Source organism: Ursus arctos, unplaced genomic scaffold, assembly GCF_023065955.2.
Source record: "Ursus arctos isolate Adak ecotype North America unplaced genomic scaffold, UrsArc2.0 scaffold_9, whole genome shotgun sequence".
Lineage (NCBI taxonomy): Eukaryota > Metazoa > Chordata > Mammalia > Carnivora > Ursidae > Ursus > Ursus arctos.
The window spans coordinates 75,488,502-75,498,046 of NW_026623111.1; positions in this window are offsets into that span (position 1 = coordinate 75,488,502).

Sequence of the window (9,545 nt, forward strand, 5' to 3'; positions counted from 1 at the left end):
ATGATTCACCAACGTTTTGATTATATACCCATATTTGTATTTCCACAGTCCCTAACACTGTGTCTGGCACAGGAAAAGTTGTTAACAAAGGTTTTTTTTTTGTTTTGTTTTGTTTTAAAGATTTTATTTATTTATTCGACAGAGATAGAGACAGCCAGCGAGAGAGGGACCACAAGCAGGGGGAGTGGGAGAGGAAGAAGCAGGCTCATAGCAGAAGAGCCTGATGTGGGGCTCGATCCCGTAACGCCGGGATCACGCCCTGAGCCGAAGGCAGACGCTTAACCGCTGTGCCACCCAGGCACCCCAACAAACGTTTTAAAAGCAAACAAATAACATTTAATAAACTCTTCTACAAACTAAATTAGTTATTACATATTAGAAATCTTTTACTTTCTATTTTTCCTGAGCTTAGCTCCAAGTTCATTATTAGAAATGTGTAGTGCACTATTTTATAGAAACATGTCATAATTATGGTATAGAATTCAACCTACAAAATCCTATTAATCACTATAAGGAAAACAATATTGCAGAATATATATAATTCAATAAAAAATCAAACAGAATTTATAATTAAATCAAGAAAAACATGACATTTGTACTTAATGGTATTAATAAAGGAGAAAAAAGAAGAAAATGTAAAATATTACTGAGATTTCTAAGTTACTCTCATGATATTTCCAACAACAGTCAACAATGAAACCATTCCTTCTACTACATGCCTAATTTCAATTAGAAACAGGAAGATATTTTCTTTAACATAGATTTGCACTAGTGCTAACTTAGCCTTATCTTGCTCATGATCGTTTTTTGTTTAGTTTGTTTTATTAATATATTGAATTGAAAGGAATAAAGAAGATAGAAAAGGAAATACATTTTTTTCTGATAAAATTGAGGAAACTTAGTGAAAAATATAGGGAAAGAAAGCAGTAAAACAATTGAAGTGCGAATATTCTAGGAGTATTTTAAACAGAACCCTGTGAAACAAAAATTAACAATAAGAAGATGAAGTTAATAGTGGGGAAGTAACAATGGTTAAGATTATCACCCATGTGGTCCACCAGATGGCCCCACGGCCCAGAAGGGCCTGGTATTATACAATAACACCAGTGAGCAACCAAGCATCAAGATTTATGAGAATATTACAAATCGGGTACTCTTAGGGTAAAGTCTTTACAATTATTTGCCTGCTTGTTCACATGTGTTTCTTGTCTAGACTTTGAGCTTCCCAGAAGGATTTTACTCTACTGTAGTATTTGAATCATCAGCATTACCTACCCCAATGCCTAACTCTCAGAGGACCCTAAGAGTGGTTGCATAATGAAAAAAATAAACAACAAATAAGTAAACGATATAATAAATGTATGTGTATTTTAATTTAATTGATTCTATTTTTTATTGTTTTTTGCTATTTTATTTCTTGCCAAGACCAGGAAAATCACTTGATGATTCGTAGTTTCAAGGTGAATTTTCCTTTACATTTCTGACACTAGGTGAGGTCAAAGAGGACCTCATCCTTCATTTACTGTTTTTATTTGTTTGCTTGTTTGTTTTTGTTTTGTTTGCTTGCATGTTGCTTTTTAAAAATACAAGGAAACCATTTACAGGCGATGGTTTACTTTTCATTTTATTGACCACTCCATCCATAGGCTAAAAAGCACACTGGTTATAGTATAGGAGGAGTCTACCGAAGAAATCTGTGATTTCTTAGGAGAGAAGGCCAAATAACTTGAAGAAAATCTACTTGAATACCTGAGAAGGCTGAAATCTCCCAGCAATATTTAAAGTAAGTTATCTGAGGAGGGGTGTTAACACCTAGAGACTGGTGTTGGAACCTCACCTCTGCCTCCATGCGCTTGGCAGAGCCAAATTCTGTTCTCCCAAGAATTCAATCTTTTTCCTGGTCACAGCTTATTACCTGGGAAACTGATATCTTCAAGTCTCTTTGCCTTGCTCATGATCTTTACTCTACCTGCAGTAGCCTTTCTTACAAGTAAACTAACCATTCTTTAAAGTCCAGTTCAAATGCTAATCCAGGTATAAAGTTTCCCTGAGCCCTACAGTTGGAAGTGCTCAGCCCTTCTCTGATGTCCACATGTTTTATATAACCTTCTAGTGATATCTCTATAAATGTATAGTTTCTTTCTATCAATTTATATGGCATGTATGATTTGAACTTGGTTCTGAGACACCTTGGATTCTTTAAAACAGCTAACCTTTTGGTCCACATATAGTAAGTGCATAATATTTTTAAAATGTGTTACTGACTCTTCTGTTTTGCTTTTCAATGATCAGAACAGACTTCCCAGTCATCTCAAGGCATTCATCTAACAAGGGAGGAAGGGAAAGGTGAAGGAAGTGGGCACACCTACAGTTCAGGCAGAAAGAACATAAGAAAAAGAATTCATATTTAGTTTTTGAACTCCAAGATAGAATTTCTACGTCTGAGGCCAAACAATGAGTTTAAAAAGTAGCTTCTGTAGTGCAGAGAAGATGTCACTTCTATTTAAGACATAGGCCATTAAACTTGATGATTTAGAAGATATAATATGGAGAAGTGAAAACCTCAGAAGACCACCACTCACTTTGTTTATCTCCAGGTATTGTGGCAAAAAACAGAAAGAGAAAAGAAGAGGAAGGGAGTCAGGTATTTTTTTTGTTTTCCTTTCACTTTCCATGAGGTCTACTTATGAAGGAGGAGTGTATAGAAACCCTATGGGCTGAGAGGAGGAGATAACACGATCATCCTACATCAACATAATGTGGCTCAGTGGACAAAAATTTAAAAAGAACTGCATTCTGAAGGCAATTTTGTGTGAGGGAGACATTCGGGATATCCTTAATGAAAAAGGACATGCAGGGTAGCACCAATTTTAAAGATACGGTGAATTCAATGGTACCCACTTTGGGAGGCCACAGGCAATGGTGGAAATCACTGTGTCCCACGGGGCTACCATGACTCAACGTGAGGATGAGCCACGGAGCATCAGTGGACCCTGACAGTCATCAAGTGTTTCAGAGCACATGCTCTATGGCAAAAGTGCCTGGATTCTAGTTCCTGCTCTGCCCCTCGCTAACCTCATGACCCTAGAAAATTGCCTAATAATTTCATCAGCACCCTTATCTGTAAATCAGGATACTGATGGTACCTATCTTACAATGTTGTTGTAAGGGGTGAATAAATTAATTCACATAAACCATTAATAACCATATGTGGGATTGAGTAAACATCAATGTTAGCTACATTAAAAATTATTATTATTATATTTCAGAACATCAGCATCTATCTGTCAAAGAAGTTTCAGTGTAGTCATTTCACAGAAATAACACTTGTATATCAAATATCTTTCTAACATTTTGAATATTTTAATTCCATAAATAATGTGTTATCTCTATTCAAATGCATATTTTTATTTTCAAAAATGAAACAATGTAATTTATGAATATTTAGTTTAAAAGCTCAACATATTCCATATTCCAGAACTTTGGCAAAAGCATACTAGAATAAAATGTTTCAATTATGTGATTATAACATAAAAATGTGAGCAGCGTATGTGTTTATATTTGTGCCTTATGCTCACAAAGTCAAGATAACGCTTGCAGCTAAGGAGTCCTCAAAGGTCAGTTCTGTGGAGAGTAGAACAATATCTACAAATTTTCACAATGTTTTTTAAAGGGAAAAAATACACTCCAGGGAATGTGACACAGTTGTCATAGGAATTTAAGGAATGGGAAACGTGTGTATCATAAAAATGGCTTTTAGTGCTCCTTATGATATAAAGTTGTTGTTACTCACCCACTATGCTTTTCTAACAGTAGTAGTTCATTTGAGCTGAGTCGGCCACACCTTTTACTTCTACAAATTCATGCATCTCTGAAAATCTCACCGAATGAAGCGTAAGTTTACAAAAAACTCCCAGAATGGAGCTTACTGACCTATATGAGTATTTAAAGTAGCAATTTTCATCTCATTAGTACAAGGGACTAACCAAGTGAATATATCACTCAGAAAATATAGACATATCCATTTTTTAACATGTCAGCATTCAGTTGAAAGATTGTCATTGATGTATGTTTCAGGCCCCCACTCACCCCACCCTTCTATACATGTTAGAGGCTCATGTGCAGAAACCTGCCCTTTTGGAGATAAAAATGCCTATTTGTAAGTGAACAGATGGTGTTGGTCAAGTTCAGAGACACATCTTAGGCAGAATCTCAGGGGGAGGAGGGGCTGCGGGGGGGAGGAAGACTGGTGTAGCTTGAAAAGGCTTCCTGGGTGATTCTGATAGCCTCCCACCTCGCCCCCACTGTGCAGCACTGATTTAAAGCTTAAAGATACATAAATGTCATGTTAACGCTGATTTGAGCTGCAGAGTAAAAAATGAACTCTTTTCATTTTCTGGTAGAAACTTGTCTGATTGCATTTCTTTGCGTTTTATGTCATAATTTTCAAAGCCTGAACCACCCAACAATATCTTAAATTTGACTCATTTTAAAACTTCTGATTAGTGCAAATACTACATTATTTCCACGTGTATGATGGTGCTAAATAGCAGGTCCCACATGGTCATTCAAAGAGCATTTCTATTTTGTGTAGGTTTCTATATATATATATATATATATATATATATATATATATATATATCACAATAAAAACACATCACACATCTGTGGCATTATAACGTAAGCAATGACATTCACAAGTATTATTAGTGGAGCCATTAAAATAAAGTTTGAGATTTAGAATAATTAAAATAATTATAGTTAAAATTACTTTGAAAAAGCCTTAAGTCAATCATGAAGAATACCGTATGTTTTATGTATACAAATTTGCTCAGTAGGGGCGCCTGAGTGGCTCAGTTGGTTGAGCGTCTGCCTCAGCTCAGGTCATGATCCCAGGGTCTTGGGATCAAGGCCCCACATGGGGCTCCCTGCTCAGCAGGGAGTCTGCTTCTCCCTCTCCCTCTGCCCCTCCCCTCTGCTTGTGCTCTCCTCTCTGTCAAATAAATAAATAAAATCTTTAAAAAAAATCTGCTCAGTAATTCTTATGCATGCTAAAATTTAAGATTTTCTTGTTAAACTCTTAAGGGAAAGGAGGAAAAAGTCTACATGCAGATGTCTCAGCATTTAAACCATTATGACCTTCAGGTGGTTATTGCATCCAAAGAAATGATGGAAACCAAGGAGAAGTGCCAGAAAGTTGCCTTGCTTTCCATCTGGGGGTAAAAACCTTTGCTACACCCAAAATGAGTTGCCTGTGGGCCCCTGGAGGCACTAAAGTCTCCCATCCTTGAGAGAGTGGAAAGATAACTCCATTTCCTTTGTTTAGATCAGGTTGAAATCTGAAGAAGTTGGAAGACCTAAAGAGAAGACATTGTCAGAATTGGATGAGGAGGCTACTGAAAAGATTGTGTTTGAACTTGTGGTTTGGTAAGGCAATGGATCCTAGAGCCCTTCTTGCCCAGTTCTAAGCTCACTGTTCCCTGGACGGGGACTGTATATGTAAAGAGCGAGAAAGATGAAACAACTGAGAACGGTGCCAGAATCCATGAGAGTCCTGGGCCATAGGAAATCTAACTTATCTCTGAGGGCAGGCCTGCCGAGAGGCCACATGCCACTTGTCTAGCAACGATCTCTGCATATTGTGTTTGCCTTTTGAGATAACTGGCCCTGATTTTCAAGGTTACTAGTTGGTGTATGGTGGTGGTAGTAGTGGTGAGTTGTGTGTGTGTGTGTGTGCGTGTGTGTGTGTGTGTGTGTGTGTGTGTAGAGAGTATGCCAACCAGTTCATTCTTCTGGGATTCAGGTCACATACTTCTATGTCACTAGTTTTCCTGTAGAGCACATGCATGCATGCATGCGTGAGTACACACACACACGCACACACACACGCACGCGCCACACACACACGCACGCAATCAAACGCACACACACACACACACACCTCTTTCCTCCTTGCAGCCTGGGACTCCCAATTCCTTTCTCAAATTTTTAATCTCTTATACTGGGTCCTTCTACTGCCCATTTTTCTTACTAGTTCAATCTTCTTTCCACATCCACCCCCCCCTTTTTTTCAGCTATCTTTTTTAAAGAGCCAAAGCATGACTGAGTTTTCAATAGTGATTGGAACTATACCCTAGGGAACGTAATTTTACAAATAAGGAAACTAAGCTCCAGAATGTCAAACTAACCAGTCCAGATCAAGACAGTTTAATGATGGACTCAATACCTGTAACCTTGTCTTCTAATTTCTGGTCATATTAGAAAAATTCTGGAATAGGAAATATGTGATAAAAGTTCCACTTCTGATGTTCACTAGCTGTATGGTTTGGGCAAGTTGCCTAACCCAACTAAGTAAACTTTGGTTTACTCGTCTTTGAATAGGGAATGATAAAAGCTGAAGAAATAGAGTTCTTATGAAGCATCATTAGGTAGATGGATTTAAAATGACCAAATGATACATAGAATATGGTAAGTACCCAATAAATCTGATTTTCCTACCAAGTTGAATGTTTTTTCTTTTATGTCACATGATCTTGCAAAATCCCTTTCAGTTCACTCTTTTTTGCAAAATTACTCTGTTTGGTATTGTTTCACTGGCTTTTCTCTCATTCGAGTGTCTATGCTCAGAATCCAGAAGCTGGAGAAAACTTTTCCAAATCTGTTAGTGACATGTTGAGTGATAGAGCAGTTTCCTTCCTACCTGCCCTGGTTTGTCTGAAGTCTGGCAGATGGAATGGCACAGACCAGCCAGCCTTGCAGGGTTCTTCTGCTCATCTGAATGCTGAAGTAAGCCAGGAACTACAGCAGCTCCCCTCCTGCAAGTGTGGGGAGTCTCTGAACCCCCCGTAGGACTTGACCTTCACCTCTAGCAGCACCGTCCTCTCAGTTCTGCCATTCTCTGGCCATTGGTAGAAAGCACAGAGCTTAAGAAGTAGTCAGTGAATATTTATAAAATGTAGAAAGGTATACATGATCGCAAGAAGATACAAGTCCTTGCTTCCCTGTCTGAGCAGGTGGAGAGCAAGTCTTTCTGTGCAGGAATCGGTATATTACACCTGGTGATCCACTTCTCGGCCCTTCTGCATAAAACTTTGAAATAGCAGACTCACTGAACATCTTAGAACCAGCTCCCTTTCCAGCCCCTCCTCATTCTGTTTACCTCACAGAAAGGCCAAGATACTAAGGTCTAGTCAGTTCTCTGTAAGGACTCAGTTAAATTTAAGAGCAGAGGAGAGGGAGACATTTGCGGGACATTTCTGACCACTTACTCCTGAGTCTTCCCCCCCATTCCCGCTCCCAGCCTCCACATAGAGCTTGAGGCCACTTTTTCTTGGAGTTTTTCCCTCAGGCTACCATCTATATCCTCTCCAAGGCTTAACATTTTGACCTAAGCATAGAAAGCAGCCTATTTCCCTCAAAACAGTTGAGACCAGATGACATTTCAAAAGCAGCTTTGCTTACTTTATAAGGAAGTACAAAATATAATATAAAGAGCAGATAAATAGTCATGTTTCAAAATTGTAGGTTTCTATCCCTTCTGGATGGCGCTGCTTTGACTTTGTTTAACCCCGTGCCCTCCTGGGTCTCTGATGGATACATTGGATGCCATCTTTTCTTCCAACATGTGCGAGGACACCCAGACATCTCTTACCCTTTAAGGTCAAATATAGAATACTGCAACCCAACTGCTTTATACCATCTGACTCCATACAAACCTCCAGTCCCCACACCATGCCTTCTACTGTTAATGGCCAGACTATGGAGGGGGAAGCAATGTAGGATCTCATTTCCTTCTTCAGATGGTCTGTTTAGCCTAACCCTGTATGCTTTTCTGATTTACTTCTTAAGATTCCTCTTTACTTCACGTGAGCAGAAGTGAACTTTTTAATGTCCATTTGTTATGGGGTTTCCTGTTCTATCATTTCTCATCTGCTAAATCAGCTTAGTTATTGTCTCTGAAATAATTACCAGCCCTTGGCGGGGGGTGGGAGAGAGAGAAAGAGAAAGAGAGAGAGTCACCCTTCCCCGGGCATATTATTTATTTGCATATCTATGCCCACTTCATTAGTGTGAAGACACTCAGGGTAACTTTCATGATTTTGACCTTTGCAATCCCCAGACGCTGGCACAGTTCCTGCCCGAGTAGGATCCCCCCCAAATACTATAGTACTTGATTTATACAATAGACTTACACCAAACTTGACATCCAGCCATTTGAGACCTGCACACATTTGGTAACAGAAGGATCACATGCTCCAGCTCCACCTATCTCTCTGTGCAGTTTTGCTTTTTTAGATCACCTGGACCTGGTGTTAACTCTAGCCTTTTAACTGTCATGCACTTTCCTTATAAAAACTGCAGTTCTGATGTGGGACCTCTTCCTCAACCACGAAGATTTTTCATATCTGTCATTATAGGCAATGCTACCTGCATTTTATCAGTTCTGATTTTTGCCAGACTTCCCTTTCTATAATCTTCCAAGATAAATCTTGAGTTATAAGGCTGTATTTCTCCATATTATTCAGGGATAAAAAGGAGGATCTGGCTGGAGAAAAAGGAAGAGATAACACAGGCGGACACGGAGAAGAAATGGTTTGCCTCTTCTTTAAAAAGGGCAGGGCAGGACAATTTGCAAAAATAGACCAAGTCAATAAAAACAATAATAGCCTTGTAGATCAAAGGTATTTCAGGCTTGGCAGGTACCTTTCATTTCACCATGACAACTTCTTGGCCCTGTTTCAGACAGATTCCGTAACCCACTACCTGAAGAGGGTGCCCACCATCTCCATTCTGTATCCCACTCCCACCACCAGACTTCTCTCTTCTTCAAATGAAAACTCCATGAAGGCAAGGATCTTTCTGTCTTCTCCACTGATTCCATAGGGCTTCTCACAGTGCCTGACACACAGTAGATACCCAGTAACTACTTAAATTCCTAAATGAAAAAAGTTCTACTTCTTAAGAATCTGGAATTTAAAATTCCCAATTTGCTCTTCGTCTATCCTGAATTATGAAATATTTAGAATTACTAAATATCAGGATATTGACAATAATCTGATATTTCCTTTCAATACAAAAATTATTAGTATTATTTAATACTATTTTTTATTATTATTAACAGATAGTGTATTGTTTGTTCCAGGGGTACAGGTCTGTGATTCATCAGTCTTACACAACACCCAGCACTCACCACAGCACATAACCTCCCCAGTGTCCATCACCCAGACACCAATCCCTCCCACCACCACCCCCACTCCAGCAACCCTCAGTTTGTTTCCTGAGATTAAGAATCTCTTATGGTTTGTCTCCCTCTCTGGTTTCATCTTGTTTCATTGTTCTGTCTCTTCCCCTATGATCCTCTGCCTTGTTTCTTAAATTCTGCATATCAGTGAGATCGTATGATAATTGTCTTTCTCTGATTGACTTATTTTGGTTAGCATAATACCCTCTATTTCCATCCACATCTTTGCAAATGGCAAGATTTCAATGTTTTGATGGCTGCATAATATTCCAGTGTGTGTGTGTGTGTGTGTGTGTGTGTGTGT